The 26,430-nt window shown below is 35.7% G+C and overlaps 3 long non-coding RNA genes across 4 annotated transcripts in view; all 3 read right to left on the bottom strand.

The window, feature by feature from the left end:
- LOC134200989 (uncharacterized) overlaps window positions 1–26,430 on the bottom strand; it is a 79,099-nt gene that overhangs the window by 46,625 nt on the left and 6,044 nt on the right. The gene's annotated exons all lie outside the window — the stretch shown is intronic.
- Window positions 4,775–6,877, bottom strand: LOC119630272 (uncharacterized). Its single transcript, XR_005246064.2, has 3 exons — window positions 6,816–6,877; window positions 6,062–6,226; window positions 4,775–5,061 (listed from the first exon to the last, which is right to left on the bottom strand). It is a non-coding gene; the product is annotated as an uncharacterized LOC119630272 (long non-coding RNA).
- Window positions 7,104–25,663, bottom strand: LOC119630273 (uncharacterized). 2 transcript variants are annotated; one of them, XR_005246065.2, is made up of 3 exons: window positions 25,596–25,663; window positions 24,911–24,956; window positions 7,104–7,381 (listed from the first exon to the last, which is right to left on the bottom strand). It is a non-coding gene; the product is annotated as an uncharacterized LOC119630273 (long non-coding RNA). The 2 variants fall into 2 exon arrangements; XR_009976127.1 differs by lacking the exon at window positions 25,596–25,663 and adding an exon at window positions 25,299–25,586.

The following is a 26,430-nucleotide window of genomic DNA, read 5'->3' on the forward strand; positions in this document are numbered from 1 at the left end:
TATATCTTAAGGTGGGTGGTGCATTTACGTCATAGATGTCTATGGGCTTCGGTAACTACATAACACCAGGTGGGCTGTGAGCTCGTCTACTCATCTAAGCAATAAAAAAACAAAAAAATTCACCAGTTATATGAGAAATTCAATCAAACGATCAATGATCATACCCTGGTCTGGTTTGACTTGAATTTGATAAGAGAAAAAGCGTGGTTACCTTAATATTAAATGACAATTTCAGGAGATAATCGATTCTAATAATAATTCATAATATAACGATAGGCTATGCCGCTAGCAGTGCTGTCACATCTATGAGTGACAGCAAGCACTCATCACTAAGCATGCTGCATGATCATCCGCTTTGGAAGATAAATAGTAACTACTCAAGAGACGTTATAAAAATAATCGTGTACAGGAGGTAAATGTACCATTCTCGAAACCGAAACATCAAATAATAAACGGAAGACAATAATCGTGAATAGCAAAGTTAACCATAATAAACCATGTAATTTTAGTAATTTCAATGTTCGTGAACCAACAGCATTATAATGTAAGAGCAATTCCCCGCTTTTTTGCCTACTAGTCTGTAAGTAGACTCGAAGGGCTATTCTGGCCTCACTTCTAGTGCTCATAAGGCTTAGCCTGAAATAACTTGCTAACATCTGCTCTAGCAATACCGGTGATTAGCTGCGTGGAACTATACTGAGTCCTTAGAACTTATATCTCGAGGTGGGTGGCGCATTTACATTATAGATGTCTATAGGCTCCAATAACCACTTAACACCTAGGTAGGCTGTGAGCTCGTTCACCCAACTAAGCAATAAAAAAAAACTTCCACTAGATCGGAATCGTAACCCACTGAGAAGATCTGGCGAGAAACTCAACAGGTTGGAGTTTCTAGCATTGCAATGTGCTTTTTCATGATCATATATTTCTCGTGATTTTTTTTTATAACTGTTTTATTTACAGTGCAAACAATCAGTGAAATATTGATTTTTCCTTTTAGTTCGGTCGACTTAGGAATCTCCAACTCTTTGTATTAGTTTCTGAGAATGGTTCCAACAAGCCCTTTTTTTTTTTTTTTTGGTCAGGAGGAAATCGCCGGACTTCCGCCCTCCACTGGGGATAGAGGGCGGAGCATGTCAGAGTCGAACTGACTAAAACCTCCTGTCGCTCAACAACCAACGTCTAAACCTCGCATGAGACAGAACTCATGAAGAGGCAAAGGGGGGACAGTGAAGCGTTTAGTGCGGAGCACATCTCTCCCATCACCCTCCCCCTCGGGATGCCGGACCGGCGGTCGTCGGCGCCACGACCACCAGCCCTCTCGGTCGGCAGGCTATCCGAAGCCCGCCTAGATGGCGCCGGTTAGAGTGAGCTATCCTACGGAATACCCCGCTGGACCAGAACCAGCGTGGGTCGAGGATAGCCGGCCTTCTATCACCCGGATGCTCTTGCGTAAAACGCGTGCAGAGCAGCTTGCACGTCGTCTTCTTAGGCCCCCCTCGCCGGTCCCCAGACCGACATGTGAGGGGGGACCCGAAGCACTTAGAGGGCCAGGGCTTGGGTGAGATCCGCCTCCCTGGCCCCCGCTTGACGGCGGCGGGATTGTGCGTCTCTCACGCGCCCCGCCGCCTCCTTCTGCGAGATGGTGCACTCGCAGAAGTCGAGCATCGCCTTCCACGACTCGTCGTCGCCGAGCATCGATGCCACAACACTCGGCAACGACAAGTCGTTTCCTACTTTTGCGACGAGGACACGGCCTCCAACAAGCCCTATAAGTTATTTATTATTTTCATCATAGGCTCATTTAACTGTTTATTTGTCAAAAATCACTTTATATTAATAATTTAACACCCCTAAACACATAATTATGACTATTAATGTACTGTAAGGTAATGTAATGTACTCATTAAAGTGTACCAATTTAACTGTACGACAGTATACTAGTCGTTATTTCAATATGCATGCATGTTCGTTGATTACAAATCCATGCATTAGCACATTATTGGCATTTCGAAGAATATTTTTGTCACAGTATGATCAATATAGAACACGGTAGCATGCGAGTAATTGTAAAGAATTCGTTTTTTAATAAATTCGCACCTATAACGATCCGGCAAAGTCGTCAACTTAGTTGGATATTTTTACTTGTAGGTTAGTGACGTTTATAAAAATCTTCAGTGTAATAAAATTGTTTAATGTATATTGTGAGTAAAATTATTTCTTTACATTATAAGTTAGATTGGTTTTCGTTGTCGTGTTTTTTTAATGTATAGTTGTAAGGACCATTGTGTACAAATTCACATATTTGTCTTGCTTACTCGTGCGCACATGACTTATGTTGCAAGCCAGTTTTTTTTCTTTACTTTTTATTATTTTTTGTGTATCTTTTTAGCTTGTAATGTGTATTGTGTGCCTAAACAATAAATAAAAGAAAAATAAATCACAACGGTCGCGTTTGTCTCTAAAATGATTAAAAAATACTATTTATGTTCCTGTGAAAGCGTTTTAAATCAAATAGGGTTTGAGTTTGTACTGGTGGTAGGACCTCTTGTGAGTCCGCACGGGTAGGTACCACCACCCTGCCTATTTTAGCCGTGAAGCAGTAATGCGTTTCGTTTTGAAGGGTGGGGCAGCCGTTGTAACTATTCTGAGATCTTAGAACTTATATCTTAAGGTAGGTGGTGCATTTACGTCATAGATGTCTATGGGCTGTGGTAACTACTTAAAACCAGGTGGGTTGTGAGCTCGTCCAACCATCTAAGCAATAAAAAAAAAAGATTATAAGAAACATTAATTTAAATGTCGAAATTGTGGTCGTATTAAATGTAGGAGGCAGGAATTGATGCGGCTGAGAGAGTCTTCGCAAAACTCTTGAGCGATCTAATAACTTAGAGTGGCAGCTCCGGTTCGAAACCGCGATAGATTAGGGTTTAGATAAGCACCACTTGCTGGCTGCGTTTCTAAGCAGATTAAATCGGGCAAAATATACTCTTAACCCCTGAAATGTTACAAGCTGTTAGTTATTGTTTTTTTGCTTACAGCTTACTTGTTTTTAAGTAGATATCGGAGCCCGTTAGCGGTAGGCAACGGCTTGGCTCTGTCCCTGGCATTGCTGAAGTCCATGGGCGACGGTAACTACTCACCATCAGATGGGCCGTGTGCTCGTCTGCCTAAGTGGGCAATAAAAAAAAACCATAGACACCAACAAGGTAAATGCCACCGTCGTCCACCTTGCGATATGAGTTCTAAGTCTCAGTTATTTAGTACATCTGCTGCCTTACCGCTTAAACCGAAATGCATTAATGTTTCACAGCAGAAATGGTGGTCGCTTTTCGAGCGAGCCCAAAAAGTTTGGGGAAAAAAGGAGTATGACGGGACTAATTTTTATTACACGATGTTATTCCTTCATCGTGGAAGTAATTTGTTGGCATGTATTTCATTAGAAAAAAGTATTCGTTAAGTATTTATTTCATTAGAAAAATTGGTATCTGCTTGCGGTGTTCAAATATCGGCTCGAATCGAATGCACCGGGCATCTTATTCTTTAAGCCACGACGATTTCCTATGTTTATGAATTACTAGCTGTACCCGTCCGCTTCGCTGGGCATTTAAAATTAACATTATTCTTTCTCACCCCCACAAAGATTCTCATCATTAACGCCCCCGCAACTGGTGTAGGGAGTCCAACACTCATATAAATATTAGCCTATCCATTAAGTACATGTATTTTCTACATGGATACCAAGTTTCAAGTCAATCAGATGCACGGTTCAGTAGTTATAAGGGAACGTCCGTAAAAACCACTGTAGATATATTAGTATAGATTATAGATTTGTCTCCAAATGACAATATCTTAAAATAAGTGTCAAGTGGCAGTAAAAAGAATGTAGCCGAAACATGCTCATTCAAGCAACAAATTAGCAAACACGTTCCACGTTTTTAAGGATTTATCAAGCAATCGCTTGCACGTGTTTTATATTATTCATTGCGTTACAATGTTTTGGTATGCTGAAATTCCCCTCTCACATGTGTTTGAGCGATGACTACACGGTTCAGGTTAATTCAATTACCCGACCGACGATATCAGATGCCCGGGGGAGACCACGTATATATACTAAACACGTGAATTTTCTTACAATATTCACTGAACAAAAACTTAAGCGGGTTTGCTTTTCATTGCATCGGATTACTTTCGTTTTTATCGGTGCCAACAAAAGGCATTTTGGGTACTGGCGCTTTATACTTTTACAACATCAGATAAGTGTGTTTCTCATTTTCTTTTAAGTTGTATCCCTTGATTCAGGAATTCGAATGTTAGATAAATGTTTTCTCTTGAAAAAACGCGTTTATCTTATTGGTTATCAAAATATTTATTGCATTGTTATATCTCAACTTCTCATCATCGTCGATTTTATATTTAGTCGTAAGTTTAAAAAGAGTTTTATCAAAATCAATTTGCGTCATGCCTGAAAATAATTAACAAGTACGTATACAGTACATCTAGCCTGCCGACCGAGAGGGCTGGTGGTCGTGGCGTCGACGACCGCCGGTTCAGCGTCTCGAGGGGGAGGGTGATGGGAGAGATGTGCACCGCACTAAACGCTTCACTTCCCCCCTTTTCCTTTTCATGAGTTCTGTCTCATGCGAGGTTCGGACATGGGTTGTTGAGCGACAGGAGGTTTTAGTCGGTTCGACTCCGATATACCCCGCCCACCATCCCCAGTGGAGGGCGGAAATCCGGCGATTTCCTCATAACAAAAGAAACACATTACATCTAAAGGGCACGTGTTTGTAGTATTATTTGTTTTTTTTTTTGTAAATATACACACTATTATATCTTTAATAATAATAGTAACTTTATAAAGTAATAGAAAAATAAACATCGATAAAATATTTCGAAAGTTAATTATCGTAATCGGAAAAAGTGTTATTCATGGGTGGCCATTACTGAAAGGCAGTGACGTCTGTTGTTTCCCAACAAGTTGGCTCGTTGATTTCGTCCTCCACGATCCATTTATCTCTAGCTGTGTGGTCCATTAAGTTAACGAGCGCACAAATAGTTCTGGAACGAATAAAACGTAGCCCGAGGTATTAATGAACACCTTAGCGCGCTTTTTGCATTATTAATATTTTTGTTTTATTTTGGTAGCTACATATAAAAATGGAACATATTTTTTGTATAACGCACCAAATTGAGGATTTTTCTAAATGAAAAACATAAAATAGATAGTTTTAATCAAAAGAAAACGATAGAAAAGCAGGAATATATAAACATATAAAATCAACATTCCAGTGAGAACTACGCTGTATCGTATATTGGAAACTAACTCCGTAAATCGAACTCAAAGCAGAAACAATTGATAACACCGAGAAGTCAGTAAGTTGAATTTCAAAATAGCTTATGAGAAGTTACAAGAGAGCACTGGGAGGAGCCGACTTTCATTTGAACTATGAAAAAGAACAAAAAGTTATTGGAATTGTATTCCTTAAAATTATTTGCTTTCACGATTCGAAAGTGCTCTATCAAAAAGGATTGAATAAAGTCTAAAAATATTATTATTCGAAGTCTGTCTTAGCGCCAATGCCTCTGAATTCTGATCGCTCCTAAAAGGAACTCGTTCATTGTAACATTTCAATGTAATAGCTCAGACGTTACTTGTATTTTTATTAAAACATTTTTCTTTTGAACTTGTGATTATTAGTTAAGAATATTCGACGAAAAAGCGAGTGTCCGATAAGGTTAGTAATGTTTGTTTAAACTCCCGTCAAAGGATGAGAGATAATGCGTGTTTAATTTCAACTCTAAGCCCGTTAATCTATCTCGGTATTTGTGATCTTTTGGAATGGAACGCACTCGTTCTAAAAAGAAAACCGAAAATTTTAGTTGTAGTAGTGCTAGTATTATAGAACAAAAAAAGGCTTGGATGTTAATGTTACTATATCCCCAGTCCCGCTGAAGCTGGTAAAGCTAGCAGTTCCTCTATCTCAAACAAAAATTCAACGTTTCATTGTTTGATAATATTCACGCTTAAAATTGAGTAATTGTTCAAGAGATGGTATACCTTATGCTTAGGTCCACAGTTATCACAAAGTCAATGCCTCCACGTAGCTTAAAATATTCGTTGAGGTCTCTTATGTATTAAAATAATATATATTCGACCTTGAAACCGAAACGCGTGATTGCTTCCCAGCAGTTGAAGGTAGGGCAATGGTCTAACCCGTCGAATCTGAAAATATCATCAACCTTTTTTTTTTAACAGCTCATAATGAATAATGCCCTTCCAATCTCACTACACACACAGCATCACTTTGTTGCCAGTTAACCCGGGTTTCGCCACAGTCTATGAAGCCTGACCGGCCTTTGACCACGACCTTTTTCGCACGTTCTTATCGTACGTGATCCACTTTTCATCACCAGTTATCAGCTTCATCAGCTTTTATAAAAATGGTTCGGTTTCATTACGTCGTAATAAATAATCACAAATGAGTACACGGGACATTAGGTTTCTTTCAGTGAGCTCGTGAGGTACCCAAATATCGAGCTTTTTTGTGTACCCAGTTTTTTTCAAATGCGCCAAAACTGTTTTGTGGTCAATTTCCAGTTCTTCAGCTATGTCGTAACTACAGCTATGCCGATCATGCTCCACTTTTTCAAAAAAGGCATCCATTTTATCCGTAATAGGGCGCACTAGAGCGACGTGCATCTTTGACATCAAAATTTCCGGATTGAAAACGCTTAAACCAAATTGGTACTACTCTCACAGACACTGGCACTAGGTCCATAAACATTTTTGGCGGCTTGCGTTGCATTTTTACCTTTTTGTAGTAAAATTTAAAATGTATCGAATTTCTTCATTAGATTCACTCATCTTGACAGTACGAAAAATAAACAAAAATCACACATTTTCCTGATTTGAATTTGGAATTATCTTCTTTCAAATTTAAACTTTTAATGATACCAAAACCAGCCAGATACCTACAAATAGTATAGCCAAAGAGATTTTATTACAAGTTCATACATACTATAACGCAAAAAGACTCGTTCCCCAATCTATTATGAGTCAAACAGTTGAACATTTGATGAAATTTAAAAATAAAACACAATTATTATGCACTACAAATTATACGTTTAATATACAACATGAACGCAGCTGGATTAAAAAACTTATTTAACAATTTGTTTACATTATCTATGATAGGTATGAGCTAGGCTATTTTAGCTGTGAATTCAACAGGAAGATATCTTCGTTTGAACTTCATTATAACTACATATTTATTTAACCAGCCAATCAAGATTTCCAGGAACGAATTATGTTGATTTACAGAGTCGTGCCACCCATATCGACGACAGAAATAGTTCACGAAGCGTTTACCGTGTCCAGCTGAAAGTGCACGAAATTTTCTAAGAAAATAACCAAAAAGTTATCGTCTTTTTTAAAGTCTTACTGAGTTACTTCGAATTGTTTGCTTTAAGCTAAATACTTTTCTAGATATGGTAAGGAGGTAATGATATTTACTATTATTTGAAATCAGTTTTCTGCCCGTGTACCTATCTGCCAAGACTTAATGTTGAAAATTGCATGTCATTTTTGATGCGTGCCTCTGATTATACAATTGTTGAGATTCTTAATGATGTAATCGAAATTAAAGAAGGTTTAAATGTTTCAAACTGATCTGTCGTTATCTATACTAATATATAAATCTACAGTGGTTTTTAGGGATGTTCCGTTATAACTACTGAACCATGCATCCGATTGACTTGAAACTTGGTATCCATGTAGAAAATACATTTACTTATTATAATATTTATACGAGTGTTGGACTCCCCAATAATAATGACAATAAATAATAATGTTAATTTTAAATGCTCAGCGAAGAGGGCGAGTACGGTTGGAAAGTTTATAAAACTAAAAGTCGTAAAGCCAACGGAACTGTGCCCTACAACTACATAAACGCGATTTCGTATTGAACATTTCTCATATAGTGGATTAAGGGCAAAAAGAATATCAAAATTTTTAAGTCAGATTGGGCACTAAAAAGAACAGTTATAGATTCCTTCAGAATCGACCTTAAAAACACGCGAGTTAAATTATAAATTATTTTTTTCTTATTCGTTGTTCCAAATTGTCGATGCCACACATTTCAAAATTACACAGTGTATGTCGCAAACAGAACATGCCATACAGCCAAGACAGTATTTTAGATAATGATCAAAGCTTCTTAGTAAATAAGCCGAACGTCAACTGTTTTGTTAATCTAATATTCACGGAAGCGGCTTCTGTTCACCGAAACGCAAATCAATTGAATATATATTTAATTTGATAAAGGTACTGTGTCTACTGAATGCTTGTTATTTGTGTCTTACATATAAGATAGAAGTTTTTTTTCCTTTTTTTAAGATTGAAGAATTACTGGTGGCTCGGATGCCTTTCCAGTTTCACCAGGACAGGTGGGCGAGCAAAGGCTCAGCCAAGAGGGGTGGGATTTGCTAACAGCTGCCTGAGCGCCTCCGAAGGAGACCTAACAAGTCAAGAGCAGCTGCTTCACGATTGAATCTACTACCGGATCGGAATCGCGACCCGCTGAGAAGATCCGGCGGGAAACTCAGCGAGCTGATGCATGGGTTAGGTTGCACGTCGAACTCTTTGTCGAGTTCGACGAGTACGGTTACTGGGGTCCCTAAGCCTGCTCCTAGTGTTAGAGCTGAAGGCGTCTAAGGTAAAGGTTATTAGATCTGAGGGATCCGTAAGGAAGTGTCTAGGGTGTCGACGGTGACTGGTTCCTGCGTGAACAGGATTCGGGGAGTAGTCAGCGGCGGCAACGATAAGATAGAAGTGTGAATCGTGCTCATATATACGCTACTGAATGATAGCGTTACGGCTCAAATTCCGGTCGCAGGCAATATTTTTGTTAGAGATGATTTGGTCTAAGCATAATTGTTATTACGAGTATCTCCAGTACCCATGGCAAAGGAGAAAATCCTAGCTTGGGGCTGTTGAATTGGCGTTCTCCATCGACAAGGTTTACCTTTTGTGTGGACGTACCGTTAGTATTTATACGCATTGTTCGAGAAAAATAGGTTTTTATTCACAACAGGACCGTCTGACTTTTGTATTGTAACAAAGTTATGTGAAATGGAAAAAAAAAATGTTTTTCTTACTTATTTTCATAAAAATGCTTTCGAGGGCGGCTCTTTTGTTGTGTCAACACAATCCCGTATCATGTTGGAATATTATTACTCAGTTGGTTCGGACTAAAGCTGTTTAGGCATTCGCAGTCTGTGACCAAGGGTACACTGAAACATTTTTTTTTATTGCTTATTTGGGTGGATGAGCTCACAGCTCATCTGGTGTTAAGTGTTTACCGGAGCCTATAGACATCTACAACGTAAATGCCGCCATTCACCTTGAGATATGAGTTCTAAGACCTCAGTATAGTTACAACGGCTGTCCCACCTTTTAAACCGAAACGCATTACTGCTTCACGGCAGAAATAGGCAGGGTGATGGTACCTACCCGTGCGGACTCACAAGAGGTCCTACCACCAGTAAGAAATCAATGCGTTTGCACATTATTGGCATTAGAGAATGTTTTTATCACAGTATGATAATTATAGGACACACTAGCATGCGAGTAATTGCAAAAAAATCGTATTTTAATAACTTTGCACCTACATATAACAAACTGGCAAAGCAGCCGTAAAACTAGGCTTATCTCGTGTATACATGATCTGTTGTAAATATAATAAAATACAACGACTTGATGATAAAATATCGTGAAGCACATACTGATAATACAGTGCATTATTAGAGGGAGTAGCTGTTAAGGAACGACATTAAATATTTACAGTCGAGTACCGCGCGTCCACCTGAGTCCCCAGATTTAGATAGAGACCGTATATAAACTACATAATGCTTTTTAAGGGTTTCAACCTCTCAGACTGGCTCTCTAAGAGGTTTCTTCATATAAACAGCAAAAGTTAAAAGGTAAACAAGTGGCTTAGTTAGTCTCCCGAAATAATTATTCATTTAAACACTTTGGGTTTAATCTAAACTTGAAATTACAAGGATGTAGTAGCCATTTTGTTTTATTTCATTTAAGTATGAAAAGCTTTCTTTATCGGTATGTGTAACAAACATGACCCTTTAGATTAAGGGGAACCAAGGGCAATTTTGGGATCAATTGCCTTTACGAGCCATAAAACCTTCTATATAGGAAAACGTGTTAAATTCAAATATGTGGAAATTCGCCCAACTCTTCGCCACCTTTTTTCCACACCACATTCACTGTTTTATTATTTTTTGCTTTCGATTTGTTACCCTCGTATTACAATGGAGCTATCCTCAAAATTGAAAAAATAATTATTCAATACAGTAACATTAAATCTTAGTCTATTTCTGATCAGAAACAAATCATAGTAGTTTTAATTCTTGTTGAAGTTTTTGAGTGTTGTTTCAGATGTATTTAGTCGGCTTAATAAATTCTGAGAATGGACTTAAATACTCTATTATATAATAAAAAAGTAAACATTTTATTACAAAAAAGTCATATTCTTATCAAAAAAGTCTTCATCTCCATTAAATTGCTTTCAGCTCTCCTAACACTTCCCATAAAAGATTTCAAATTGATTTTCACATGAGCATCCCTCAGAAGCACAATAACATTTTAATTTCGTTTCTGTCTAGTAAAATGAAATTTTCAGGGTACGCGTTCTCATTTGAATAACTTAACTTACACATGAACAACAACCAACGGCGTTTTGTTATCACACGAATATAATATTTCCTATATAGTTATACACTTATTGTCCTTAACAAGGTTGAAATGATTTTGTTTTACCGCACCGATTGGATTGTAACTTTGCACTATTCCGTTACGACACAAAGTATAGCCTGGTCGCAATCTGAAACCAAACTTATTACCTTTTGTATTCACGCGAAATCACATTTCTTCCGTTCTGATCCCCCTAAGTACGGTATAACTTTATTTATGGGCGTACCTTAACGGCTGTAGTAAACAACTCTTCGACTGATACGCAGAAATAAGTACTCAACATCATTTTGTTCTTCGAAGCATGTTGCCAACGTGTACTATTACTGGTATAACCCTTTTCAGGGTGTCTGCCACTTGCTATTTATGTTAGTGCGAGCTGGGTGGCGTGCCCTCCATAAATCAGAGCCGTTTTGTTCAGGCCCATTACGCCGTTTTACCGCCTTCCTACTGAGACAAAATTAGATCATACCGAGGGGCAAGGCCCGTTCCTACCCATACGTAACTTGTGCTGTAAAACCTTTAATAGTTGGAGAGCAATATGTGTCGGCGCGTTTAGTGTCAACCCGCAGCAAACGTCGCTTGGTTTGCGAAATACACTCGTATCGCCCATGCAGTAAAGTTTCACCTCCGCAACACTTCTATGATGAACACAGGTGTCCCATATTTATTTTATAGCGTTAACTGTTGTTGTTCTGGTAACTTCCGTATAGATAATACCTTTATTCGAAACATTGGGATTTACAATTCCTATATCTAAATTGCTAATGATCTGATTTTTTTTATTGACTATTATTGAATTAAAAAATATATACTTTAACGTACCGTAGAAAACAGTCGAAACTTTTATAATTTAGTTTGCATTAACATAATGTAATAAGCCACTGAAAAGACTTTATGGGAAAGCAATTTGCATCTACTTTATGTTTTCATAGTAGGATTGTTGAAGAATAATAGAAAAAGTTGAATGGAACAATGACTTTTCTTTTTCATCTAGCTGATCGACTTTTTGTCATGTTCAAATCATTCTTCAGTAACGAACTCAAAGTTTTTGTATGAAATGACATGAAATAAAAAAAAAAAAGACTATTTAAAAAAAGACTGCCATTAGGTTCGCTATTTATTTTTTATTGAAAGATTTTAAGGTACAATGAGAATTTTGAGAGGCTTCAGGAATCTTTGAGTACGAAACCGCGACTGTCTCTGTACAAAAATCGATAATGCCAGAGATGGAGGAAAGTTTCACGGGGGCACATTTTATTCGTGGGCATTTGAAAGCATTATGACATGCTTGTGAATAAATATATTGTTGACTAGCGACCCGCCCTCGCTTCGCTTCGGAAAAGTAGCCTTAGTTACTCCTTATATCATCAGCTACCTATCAGTGAAAGTCCCGTCAAAATCGGTCCAGCCGTTCCAGAGATTAGCCGGAACAAACAGACAGACAAAAATATTAAAAAATGTTATTTTGGTGTATGTACCGTATATATATTCATATGCATGTAGTAAAGAGTGGTTATTTCAATATTACAAACAGACACTCCAATTTTATTTACATGTATAGATGATCATAAGTTTGCCTTTCTAAACTTCCAGTCAAGCTTTTATCGCAACCGACTTTATGCTTTCTCGTGTTCAATTCGGCGAATTTATTCACTGCACGAATTCGAATAGGTAAAGCTAATAATTACGTATGTAACACACTGAGACACCGCTTCGTTGAAAGTTCATTTCAGCTCATTTTAAAATAATGTACCGTAACACTGAGTAGCATAGAGCTCAATTTTTTTTGTCTAGATAAAATTTAGGTTCATAATTTATTTACTCCGATAAAAAGATAACTATAAACCAAGTCTGTGCTTAATCTGTAAATCTAAAAATCTAAGCTATCTTTTTCCGAGAGTACAGAACGTTATAAAGAAAGAAATATGTATTTATAAATATTTATATGTTTTCAGAATTATTTGTAAAGTAAGTATATTCATAATTCAAAGATATCTTTTAAAAGGATCCCACTTTTGATGTTCAGATAAATAAATGTAAATATAAATCTATACTGTAAATAAATTTATTATCAAAAAATTTCCAGTTCAAGATTTTTGTTTACGTCTAGTACCTACACAGTAATGATTAAATCTTCAAATTTTCAACTCTTTGTGGCCTAAAGGATAAGACGTCCGGTGCATTCGTGTTGAGCGATGTACCGGTGTTCGAATCCCGCAGGTGGGTACCAATTTTTCTAATGAAATACGTACTTGATAAATGTTCACGATTGACCTCCACGGTGAAGGAATAAAAATCAAACCTGCAAAATTATAATACGCGTAATTATTGGTGGTAGGACCTCTTGTGAGCCTATATCACCACCCTGCCTATCAAATCAAATCAAATCAAAAAATTTTTATTCAACATAAATGAAAGTACATACTTGTTGAACGTCAAAAGAACTACCGCCAATTCACAAGAACTAGCCTCCGTCCTGAGAAGAATTGGCAAGAAACTCAGCGGGCATGTCTTTTTTTTTACATATAAAATTATTATTTATTTATTTTTTAATATTATTATTTTTTTAAATATGAATTTTTTACACTGAGTATTATAACGTAACAATTACTACAATATTGAAATGCCTGGAGCGAGCAACTCATTCCCACTTTGTGCAATCTTCTAGATAATCATTGACTTTATAGTAAGCTTTATTGCACAGATGTTCTTTAATAGTTTTCTTAAACCTATGTATATGTAGGTTCTGAACATCATGTGGGATTTTGTTGTACAGGCGCACAGACAAACACCCGAATGAATTTCGTATCTTATGTAACCTACTCATCGGCACAACAAGCTTGTGTTTGTTCCTAGTATTTCTATTATGTATGTCCGACTGTTTAGGAAACTCCTCAATATGTTTACGAACATACATCAAATTTTCAAAAATGTACTGGGATGGCATAGTGAGAACTTTAATTTCTTTAAATTTCTCCCTCAGGGATTCCCTTGAGTGCATGTTATAAATAGCACGTATAGCTCTTTTCTGCAGAATAAATATCATTTCTACATCGGCCGCATTGCCCCATAGCAAAATGCCATAGGACATGACACTGTGGAAGTAACTAAAGTAAACTAAACGAGCCGTGTCCGCGTTTGTTAACATTCTAATTTTTTTTACTGCGTATGCTGCAGAGCTGAGCTTACTCGCCAATTTATGAATATGAGGTCCCCACTGCAGTTTGGAGTCCACTGTTATACCAAGAAATACGGTTGACTCAACAAGCTCCAATGATTCCTCAGAAACAATTACATCACTATCCACTTGTCTCACATTTAAAGATGGTTTAATACATTTTAAAGTAAATTTAATACATTTAGTTTTCTTACTATTCAATAATAGGTTATTGATACGGAACCAATGAACCACACACGAAATCGCATCATTCACTTCGTCATAGACTTGTAGTTGTCGTTTAATTTTAAATAATAAAGATGTATCATCTGCGAATAATACGACCTCGTGTCGGGACTCAATAAAACTAGGTAAATCGTTTATATATATTAGAAATAAAAAAGGACCCAAAATGGAACCCTGAGGTACACCCATTTTCAACAAGGTGCCTGAAGATCTATTACCTTTCACATCTACTGTTTGTATCCGTCCTGATAAATAGGAAGTAATAAGTTCCAATGCACCATCCCTAATACCATAGTGATGTAGTTTCCTCACCAATGTTTCATGTTCAACACAGTCAAATGCTTTGGATAAGTCACAGAAAATTCCAAGACAATCATGCGATTCCTCCCAAGATTTAAAAATATTTTTGACTAGATAAGCACCTGCATCAGTTGTAGAGCGACCCCTGGTAAACCCGAATTGTTTATTATGAAGCAGGTTATTTGAATTAAAATGTTCTAAAAGTTGGGTCAAAATAATTTTTTCAAAAATTTTACTCAACGTAGGGAGTACTGAAATAGGTCTATAGTTAGAGGGGTCATCAGTACTACCAGATTTAAAAAGAGGAATCACTTTACTATGTTTCATTAAGTCAGGAAATACACCACACCTAATACAGTCATTAAAAATACTAACAAGATGAGGAGCAATAATGTCTATTACAGACTTCAAAATCTTTACTGATATTCCCCACAAGTCAGCTGTATTTTTTACATTAAGGCTATTAAAACTTTTTATTATACTGCTTGAATTAATTTCCTTAAATTTAAAAATTTCATTACATTTGTTGGCATGTTTATGCAATAATATTTCAGCTGCTGTGGGGGATGAATTTAGAGAAGTGGTAGTTGAAACTGGAATCTCAGAGAAAAACTTTTCAAAAGCATTAGCCACATCTTCATGACTAGTTACCAATTTATCATCTATTTTTAATGAGAATTCTTGGTGGCTATTTCTGACTTTTCCACTTTCTCTACCAATGATGTTCCAAGTCATCTTTATCTTGTCAGGGGCATTTTTTATTAAATCACTTAAATGTAAAGATTTTGCCGCTAAACAAACTTTTCTAAATAGTTTTGAATAGTTCCTGACATATTGATGAAATGTTTCATCATTATTATAAGCTTTTTCAGAGTACAGATCATATAACTTTTTTCTACTCTTGTACACTCCGGTGGTGGCCCACTCGCTGAACACTGTTTTGTTTTTTAATGTTACAGTTTTAGGAATAAATATATCAGTAAAGACCAAATTAATTCTCTGAAACATATTCTGGTATGACAAATTTGGGTTTTTGTTATAAATAATTTCTGAATGTTCTTGCTTAATATTATTTCTAAACTTCTCAATTCGTTTTTTATTAATAGGAACAATCACAAGAGTATTTTTATCTTTAGGATTCATATTAGATTCAAAAGACAGAAATTGTCCACTATGGTCTGATGTTAACTGATTAATAATTTTTTTGTTAGTCGGTGTTACATTTGTAAATATGTTATCTAAACATGTTGCCGATGTGGTCGTTGTCCTAGTAGGCTCTAAAAATAAGTTTGGGAGGTTATATGACTTTAACAGTGTTCTGAATCTAATAGTGGTATTTGTGTTTTCTAAAAGATTAATATTAAAATCACCACATACCAAAATTTGTTTATTAGAGACAGAAAGCTTTAGCAATACATTTTCCAAAATATTTTCAAAAGAATCATATAACGCATCAGGAGGTCTGTAGACGCAGACAACGATGAGGTGCTCAAGCTCAACACAGGAAATTTCAATAATTCTCTCAACAGAGAGGGCCACTACATCCTTTCGTTCCTTACATTTCAAACATTTACTAACGAGAATCAGTGAGCCACCGCGAATAGCGTTCTCTCTGCAGAAGGAACTTGACAACTGGTGATCATTAAAATTAAACAATAATTCATAGTTTCTAAACCAGTGCTCAGTGACACAGAATACATTAATATTATGCATATTTAAAAACATTTCAATTTCTAGCTCTTTACCCATCATCCCTTGTAAATTTTGATGCACCAAATTGAATATGTTAATAATTGAAACGTTAACGTCTTTTGATGGGTATAATCTAGTGGGTGTATTAATTGATTTGTAATTGCAAGAGTGTGACTCCTTTGTCTTACTAATTAATTTAAATTGGAAGCAGATTCCAAAGTCTTATAACATGTCATATCTTTTTCCTGCTCAATAGAAGCAGGTGTTTTTTTAGCTAAATTTATAGCTAGGAAATTGTGTATAAATTGCTGCTAATTGTCTATTGCTGCCATGCAGTAGTAACGCGTTTCGGTTTGAGGGGTGGGGCAGCCGTTGTACCTATACTGAGACCTTAGAACTCATATCTCAAGGTGTGTAGCGGCATTTACGTTGTATATGTTTATGGGCTCCGGTAACCACTTAACACCAGGTGGGCTGTAAGCTCGTTCACCCGTATATGCAATAAAAAAATAAAAATAAAAATGAAATCGTAATACTGAGTTTCAATTACAACGAAAATAAAGTGATCCATCAAATTTTAATAACAAAAAAAAAGGGTAAAATTTTATTGAGAATGTGAGCACAATAACAGAAAACGTAAATTTAATTCCTGTGACATATTTCGGATAAATTACGGCCACGAACCACAGTTATGATTTATACGATTATGGGCTGCATACGGTAATGAACGACCCCTTACTGTACATATGTGGATAGAATTCGTGTTCATCATTCGTTTGTCAAAACAAAGTTGATTTAAAAACCATTATGATATAAAAAAAATATCTTTTGTCTATTATTATTATATTACTAGTGGTCGCCTGGTAGTCGAAATTCGACTATAATTAATTGAAATTATAAGTTTGTACACTATCATGATTATATTTTCAAAGACTATTTATATTACTGGTGGTAGGACCTCTTGTGAGTCCGCGCGGGTGGGTACCACCGCCCTGCCTATTTCAGCCGTGAAGCAGTAATGCGTTTCGGTTTGAAGGGTGGGGCAGCCGTTGTAACTATACTGAGATCTTAGAACTTATATCTCAAGGTGGGTGGCGCATTTACGTTGTAGATGTCCATGGGCTCCAGTAACCACTTAACACCAGGTGGGCTGTGAGCTCGTCCACACATATAAGCAATAAAAAAAAAAAAAAAAAAATTCTATAATCACAAATTTCGCCAAGACTATAGAAAAATATTATTAAAGACAAACAATATTTAATCTATTCTCAATTTGACCACAGACGTCAACAACAAAAGTTTGACAATAAATAAATAGTATGCACGCGTGTGTGCGTCAAATACATGGTAGTGTGTGTAATATTTTTTTATTGATTTAATGTATTTTTTAGGCATAATTAAAAAAAATTATTAACATTTTGCACTCCTCTATATTCTCTATAATTGTGGGAAGTTTCATACTCCTCCGTCCACGTCATTTTCGTAAAAAGGGACACAAAGTTTTTTCTTCGCGTATTAATATGAAGATTGTATTCTTCTATTAAAAAGTTAGAGACTACTGTTTGTGTGATACTAATTACGTAATGAGGCGAGTCTCTGAACCTATGATTTACATTTGATACCGTATGCGTTTTGATGTGCAAATGATTTATTATTTGCCGAATCGATTTAATAGATTTATACTAAATGTTAACCAAGATTAGAAACTACGAATCGCACGAAATTGATTCCGCTATTATGGAGATTGGCGTGCGAAAACGCTTATATAAAATTGTTCATAAGTACATAAATGTTTGTTGTATTTACATTGTCGATGGCTTATTGTGAACACCGACTCAATAGTATTGTTTACTCAAATCGCATACTTGTCTTTAACACAATTAGACAGAGACCATTTAATTTAAAATAAATTGTTTTCTGCCAAACGTGATCAATTTACAAAACTAATATGTATTAATTATGCATTACAACAGATTTCAGATGACGAACGATATAAAATCATAAAGCATATTTACTGGTGGTAGGACCTCTTGTGAGTTCGCGCAGGTAGATAATACCCCCCTGCCTATTTCTGCCGTGAAGCAGTAATGTTTCGGATTGAAGGGTGAGGCAGCCGTTGTAACTGTACTGAAACCTTGGAACTTATATCTCAATGTGGGTGGCGCATTTACGTTGTAGATGTCTATGGGCTCCAGTAACCACTTAACATCAGGTGGGATATGAGCTCGTCCACTCATTTAAGCAATAAAAAAAAATTAAAAAACACAAGGTGGGCTGTGAGCTCGTCCACCCATCTAAGCAATAAAAAAAAAGCATCCAAAGCTATTATAAGAAAATAAAAAAAGCGATTTAGCGAGCGAGCGAGCTTTGTAATTATTTATTGTTTAATTTGGTGAACAATCGAATGCAGCCACCAACATTGTGACATGAGTTCGAAGTCTCAATTATTGTATTTTACACAGTATAATTATATAATTCACAGATATATTTATAATCAACAGTTATTTTAATGTATTTGTTCAAATACAATACAAGGTATTGTTTTTATGACATAACAAAGAGGACTCCGAAATTAGTGACACATTGCGGAAGCTGTCACTGAGAATATGAAGCAAAAATAAGCTTCCGGCGACGGACGTTTCCTACGGCAATTCATTTTAAGCAACGCGTTTTATGTTCCTTAAAAATGCTAAATAAAGTTAATAAGAGTTGAATGTTATTTTGTAGTGTCGTAAGAAGTCACGACTGCTTCACGGCTCTTGGTGGCGCCTTACAACACGACCTAATAAGTTTATCTTTTAATTATTCCTATGACTTGTCCATTTAGCAAATAGTGCAACAACCATTAACATATTTATATTAGTTATACCTCTATTACTTTTATCTCTACTACTATCTTACTGGTGGTAGGACCTCTTGTGAGTCCGCGCGGATAGGTACCACCACCCTGCCTATTTCTGCCGTGAAGCAGTAATTCGTTTCGGTTTGAAGGGTGGGGCAGCCCTTGTAACTATACTGAGACCCTTAGAACTTATATCTCAAGGTGGGTGGCGCATTTACGTTGTAGATGTCTATGGGCGTGGGCTGTGAGCTCGTCCACCCATCTAAGCAATAAAAAAAAAAAAACTCAGTGCAATTTTTAATTGGGCTTTGTCTATCAAAGCAATTCCGAACAAGAGTATTTCAACATGAAATCTTGAATAAGGCAGAATTAATTGCTCGCTGTAACTTATAACAATTAATCTAGTATCTATTTACTCGTTATACGAAAACGAGGAGAGTAATATTTAATGGGTATGATTTATTTAAATCCGAGATAATTTATTTAGGCTAGTGGAACAGAAGGAAGGCCGGATGGTGGGGTAGCGGTAGCGGGAGTGGAAGCGGGAGCGGGGAATGGGCGCGGCTTGTTTAATTAGGTTCAGGATAGCCGGCCTCTGATTGAATCGCGGAGTTTTAACTTATCCGAAAGCAAACTATAATTTTCATCATTAAATAGTGACAGCGAGACTTCGTGGATTTTTAATATTTAAATTATTATTATCTATAGCACATTAGTGTTATTTTACTATTATTTAGACTTGATCCACCAGACTACCGCTATGTGGCGCGTTTATTGAACTATCAAGGTTTCAATAGTAGTGTTGGTGCACGATTTGTTAGCGAAAAAATTCGACCTACAGTTTAAGAAAGTTTCGTTATCCAGTTGGTTTTGTGGCCTGATATAGAAATCAGTGTTACATTAGTTTTATTATTATTACATTATAAATTATCAGTACCGAATCAAACTATAAATGCCAATTCAGATTTCGATGCGTCGTGATTTCTGTAACTGCACAAAAGAGGTGATTGAAGAAATCGTTTACTTATCAAGAGAAACTTTAAGAGATACGTAATGATTAAGAACCTGCCGAAATAAAATATTTGCATTTATAATTAGTGAAAGCGATTAACCTCCGTTGTGACTCTCACTAATAGTATGAAAAAAATTTGGTGGATTTTCTAAAAATAATGTGTGTCACAAAGCTTATCTTGACAAAAAAACACAACGAAAAAGAAATTGGGAAAATCGCTCCAGTCTTTCTCGACTGATGCTCCATTATATATTTGGCAACTGATTTATACATATATAGATGATTATATTATAATAGATATGATAAGTCGAAGGGAGCGCGTCATAATATTATTTGTATCTATCTACTTAAAGAGAAATGTAATCTCAGGTCAACAATCTCCGAGTAAGTTAATGAAAGCTCGGTTAAGGCTCAGGTACATAAAGGCCTAATGGTCCTATAGATGGTCAGATAACAGCTAGAACGGGGTCTGAAACAATGGACAGCATTTACATAGAGTTCTATTGAAAACATTAACCTCCTTTTGCTGAAACAGTTAAATACATTTGCGGGCCATTGTCTGACGTTTGTGTCGAAATGCCGAAATCATGCTTCGCAAGTAATTAAAGATTACTTTTTATGTGGGTAAAAGAGATTGAACGTCTTTCTGAACCTATTACTTTAATTCGATCCAGAAAATTTAGAGTTTTTAATGCCCACTGATTGTTTTGAATCATTTCTTTCTTTAACAATACGATATGTGTCCATTGGTCAAAGTTCGACTTCGCACTGTGACTTATTTTTATTTATTAAATTTTCTAACAAAAAAAAAAACGGAAAACAAAAACAAGTAAATCGCTTGACCAAGTGAGGGAAAAAGGAACGCAATGATTTTCATTGTCTCTATAACTTATTTAAAAATAGATATACATATATCTATTTAATAAATATAATTAATGTGAATACACGAAGTCAATATTGTGTTAAGTGCTTACCGAAGAATTAATCCAAAGCGAGCACCGACGTTCACCTTAAGATACGAAGAGACAGTTTCAATAGTCTTGCCATGCGCCTTGACATTTAGTGTGCTTAGTGCGAGTGTTTTAACGTTCTCGATAGCGTAAAAGTTAACTCAAATTTGTATGCAATTGGAACAGCGCCCCTAGCGGCAAACGTAGGCGTAACGTTAGCGTTAGTTAGTTAACGAGAACGTTAAAAACTCGCACTAAGCACACAGATCGAAAAACAAAAATGCTTTCCGTCAGAAATGAGACAAGGACCTGCGCTAGCTTACATTTCTACTTTTACAAAATAGATATTTAAGTCATGCCTAATTCTATGTAGGATACTACAATTAAAATAATGGAGAAGGTAAGACTTAAATCGATGTCACTTTTAATAGTGTTTTGTTGTCATTAACAATAACATAATATGTAAACACATTAAAGAGTGCTAAGAAGTTCAGACATTAAAGAGTGCTAAGAAGTTCAGTTACCTGACTTAGTTCCGTTCTGTTGAAGGTATCCCTACAGCGTATCATTTTACAAGAAGGGAAGTCAACAATCCATGAAATTAAATAGTCCATGACACATTCTTACAGTTGGAGAGCTACCGCACGGTGTAAAGTTTCCTTTGTAAAGGTCTTTGTGTTCTATGTCTACTTAGTTTTACTGTATCACGACGTTTTTTAACATTTTATTACTTTGACCTGCATGTGTTGTGTAATGGGATCTTCCGAAGTGTTTGACATAGACTCCGAGCAATCCGATCAATTTAAAACATTTGCGAATTTACGATGTCAGTACAACAGTTTTAGTAAGTAAGTCCAGGAAGTCATTAAGTCCAGGAGAATTATGATGAAAAAGATTTTTAGTTCGACTTGCTATTTGAGCGTGTTTCAATAGTTTTTCTAATATATAATAATAAAATAAATATATAATTATGAAATTATTTTTTCAATTTTCTATAGGGTCATATATTTTCAACAGGATTAGTTCAGTGCTTAAGGCGTGAAATAAACAAACAAATTCACTGTCGTATTTATAATATTAAGTATGGATATATATTTTATTGAAACGCTAATTTAGTAAAACCAATGAAAATATATTTTAATTATTATTTATAATCATCCAACGTCTATTTTTAATGTACTTTTCGTACTTGTTGCTTTTCTAAACACACAAGCTATCCATTGAATAAGTTATAATCTGAACGATTTTACAACTGAATCAATTATAATTAATTTATTACGTACACATTACAATTTTTATTTATCAAAATTGTTTTTTTTTTTCAAAGTCCCTTAACCAAATAAACTGTAATGAAACCTTGTTTTGCATGAACTATTAACGTCACTAAGAATTCCGCCTGTTAACTCGAGACTGATTTACCATCGTTTATTTTACAAACACACACTTAAATCAACATCTTTTGCCATTCTAAACTAGTTCAAAGCCTCATTCAATAACAACACACTAAGTGAACAAAGGGTAACCGGCAAATACACTAAAGTTTTCATACATACATACATACATAGATACGAACTTCAAACGTAAGTGCAATCTCATATTTTTCGTCTGAAGGTAAAAGCCTCGGGTAGTTACGGTTTCAAATAAGTTTTAACACGGCGTGTTCCACTTGATTTTCTGAGTTATCTCAGAATACACGTTCGCGCTTTTGTGGTTGATGTGGTAAAGTAATTTTTTTTTAACTTAGCAATGCATCGTTCGCCTTTTATTCAGCCATGCGTGAGTCATTTGAGCTTGAACCGTGTACTGATTAGGTTGTTGTTTTCAGATAAGTTTGCGCTACGTTTTAGCGAACTTACCTAATCAAATGTAGTCTAAGTTATATCTCATCATTAAAAAGGGTTCGAAATACGAGGATTATTTTTGAATATTAGATTTGTTTTTTTTGGTGTGCATTAAAGCATATTCTCTCTCTCTATCTCTATGTCTCTCTGTGTTAATTTTGGTGATATTTTCTTAATTGAATTAATTAGTGAGCAAGCTCAACTAATATGAAGTAGTTAGTACTGAAGCCCATGGGCATCACATTGTAACACCAATCTCCACGGAATTATATTGGAACAGTTGCTTTTCCTAAACCCTTAATCTGAGACGTATGAATACCACGGAGAATATATTAGCAAGGCAGTGAGGTTGACTTAGCTCATTTAACTCAACTTAAAACTTCAAACTCGTCTCTAGATGGACTGCGTGAGCTCTGAGACAGCCTTTCCATATATTTTATTAACAAAATAAATCAATGAAAATTTAATTAAATGTTTTCAAACAAATTCGTCTTAAATCATTTAACATAACATAGAACGCATTTAGCGGCAGCTAAATCCTTCGTTCGTCGGAGAAGGAGGGTTTTGATTTGTTACTTCCCGTTTAACCCGATGAACGCGCAGGTGTTAATTACGATTCTACTCGATTCCGTAACAGTTTAACGCATTACACGAGCTCGCTTCGGCAAATAAAATTCGAACGTGTTCGATGAAAATTATTATAATGGAAGGACCGACGCTTTTATTGATTAATTAAGAAATCGATACAATTGTTACTTGCACCTTATATCTTAAAGCGGGTGCCAAAATTTTCATTTTTAAGCTATTTCATAGATTTTATCGCGAGCTTTGAGCGCGGCGACTGAATCCGCCCAATTCCGTAACGAAAATAACCTGACACCCCCACTACGCCTACTATGTAGCTCGCGTTCAACACATTCACACGTTGCGCTTGTGTAGTGTTTGTGAATAAGCGCTTGGCGTGACGTCACACTGCATGCGCATCATGAAAAGTCTGCCCATCTCTCTCTCGCACGGTCTAGCTTATGAGTGTGAAGGGGACAGTTAATGTTTTGCTTTTATTAATGTTTAATATAGCGTGGTCTTGTTTTATTATTGTTTTAATATTAAATTATCATTGTCTAATTATAATTGCATAAGTTGATAAAACATGCCGCGGCAGTTCTCGATTGCCACACGTTTGTTTTTTATTATTTTTATTATTTCACCTGATGGTGAGTGGTTACTGTCGCTCATGGACGTCAGCAATGCCAGGGGCAGAGCCAAACCGCTGCCTACCGTTAATAAGCTGTCATATGGGTTTTCAATCAACAATTCAAATCTGGTAGTCAATGATCTCGTTATAATAATATGCGTACAGGAATGAGTGTACATTTATACATTTTCACGAATTCACCTGGTGTTAAGTGGCTATCGGATATCAAAAACGTAAATGCCACCATCTGCCTTGAGACATGAGTTCTATGCCTCAATTTTTTACGGTACAACGGTACTTCCCTTCAAACTGAAATAAGCGCATTACTGCTGGTCGTACCTACCACCAGTAATTAGGCAACTTATAATTTTGCAGGTTTGATTTTTACTGTACCATGCTATTCCTTCACCGTGAAAGTCAATCGTGAACGTCGAATTTCATAAGAAAAATGGGGATTTGAACACCGACACAGACGCATTTCCCGATACGAATGCACAGGGCGTCTTATATTGCAGGCCGTATTATTTTGACGACTTCAAAAATGTATTCAAAATACAATGTTGAGCATAGAATTTGTTAATTGCTGCAAAGCTACATTTATAATCCACGAATGACAATAATTGTTATTTTTATTATATCCTGATTTTTTTGTTTATTCGTCGTGTATTTCTATAAATTTATTTCTGAAAGACAGTAAAAATGTAATTGTAAATGTTTTGCTAATTAACTTTCGTAAAGGTATGTCGATCCCACCTTTATCCTTTTGAACGTAACATGACTTTTCACTGTGCCCATTTTAAGTTATTTATTAAATTTCCTTTGTGTGTCTACAAAGTTACCTAATAAATACATGTTACCTTGAATATAACGTTATTATACAAAATATTATTTCATCAAAACTCACTGAAGCTTATTTATTAATTTGGTCGGTTCACTTGGTGTTCATTTTCCTGAAAAAGTCAACATCCTATTAAAATGTTTTGAATTATAGTCTGACAAACAATGTTCATGTCAGATATCATAAATAACTGGAAACAAATCACGCACGGTCATCCGGCCTTAAATTAGGACTCCCTGTGCTATCGGTACTAGAGACTGACATACATATACGTTACACTTATATACGTTTCAATATATGCCTATATAGATAATAAGCACCCAGACAAAGAGCAAGCAAAGTTCATCACACGGATATTTGCCCGATGTGAGAATCGAACCCACGTCCCTCGGCGCAACAGTTAGAGCCGCCATCGATGTCAGTCACCGACAGTATTGATTTCCAAAAAACCTACGTGTTCAACTTGAATTTCAAAATGGCTATCTAGTGGCATTCTTGCATTGAATTGACTTGAAGTCTTTAGTTTTGCTGCACATCTACAATAGTTCTGCCACAGATATACATGTGTAAAGAAAAAACTTTATTGTCAAAAACTCCTTGGTTTTCTAAATTAGTTTTCTTTTCTCTTAGTTTTCTAAAATTATACATTTAACAGAAAACGCAATTAAGCTTTTTACTGTTATTTGATTCTGAAGTACCCAATATTATTATAAAACAACATTTAAAGCCCTTAATTTAATAAAATTAATACCTATTTTTAACAAACTAAACTTTTTTTTTACTGCATGACAGACTTCACTCAATGACATTTAAGAAAAATCCTTTTTAGAAAACTAAAGAGTTTTAGGCAATAAAGGTTTTTCTTTAGACATGTATAAGAAATTTTGATAATTCAAAAGTTTTTATGGTCATTTAATTAACAAAAAAAAGGGTTTGACTAAGCTATGGAGCCCAAAATGTTAGAAGTTAATACTTGTAGATTGACTATTAGAATTGTTTATGAATGAGCCGTGGCTCAAGTGCCAGAAGCACCGACGAAGTCAGAGACTATTAACATACGAGTGTGTCTGGAACAAACCATCATTTATATACAGCTTAATAATGGCTATTTGTATAAACCTTACGATCTTTTTCTGTGGCTTATGTCGTTTTCATAAGCTCTTCTGACGATGATTGATTGGTATGCTAGTTCATTAAAGAAGAAAGTAAAAGTATATAATAAAGGAAATTTTTATTTGGATGTTGTTATTACTGTTACATCTATCTATATATATATAAAAATGAATTGCTGTTCGTTAGTCTCGCTAAAAATCGAGAACAGCTGAACCAGTTTGGCTAATTTTGGTCTTGAATTGTTTTTGGAAGTCCAGAGAAGGTTTAAAAAGTAGATAAATATGAAAATACTCGGAATTAAATAAAAATAACAATTTTGTTTCCCTTTGACGTGTCGCCCGTCGGACAGGTTCCTTTTGTTTTTTTTAAGTTTATTTTATACAAAAGTTTAGGTCTTTTATTTATCGATTGAGGCACTACGAAGTCTGCCGGGTCAGCTAGTAAGTTATAGATTTTAAATTGTTACTACAGTC

The sequence above is a fragment of the Bombyx mori genome, chromosome 22, assembly GCF_030269925.1.
Source record: "Bombyx mori chromosome 22, ASM3026992v2".
In the NCBI taxonomy this organism is placed as follows: domain Eukaryota; kingdom Metazoa; phylum Arthropoda; class Insecta; order Lepidoptera; family Bombycidae; genus Bombyx; species Bombyx mori.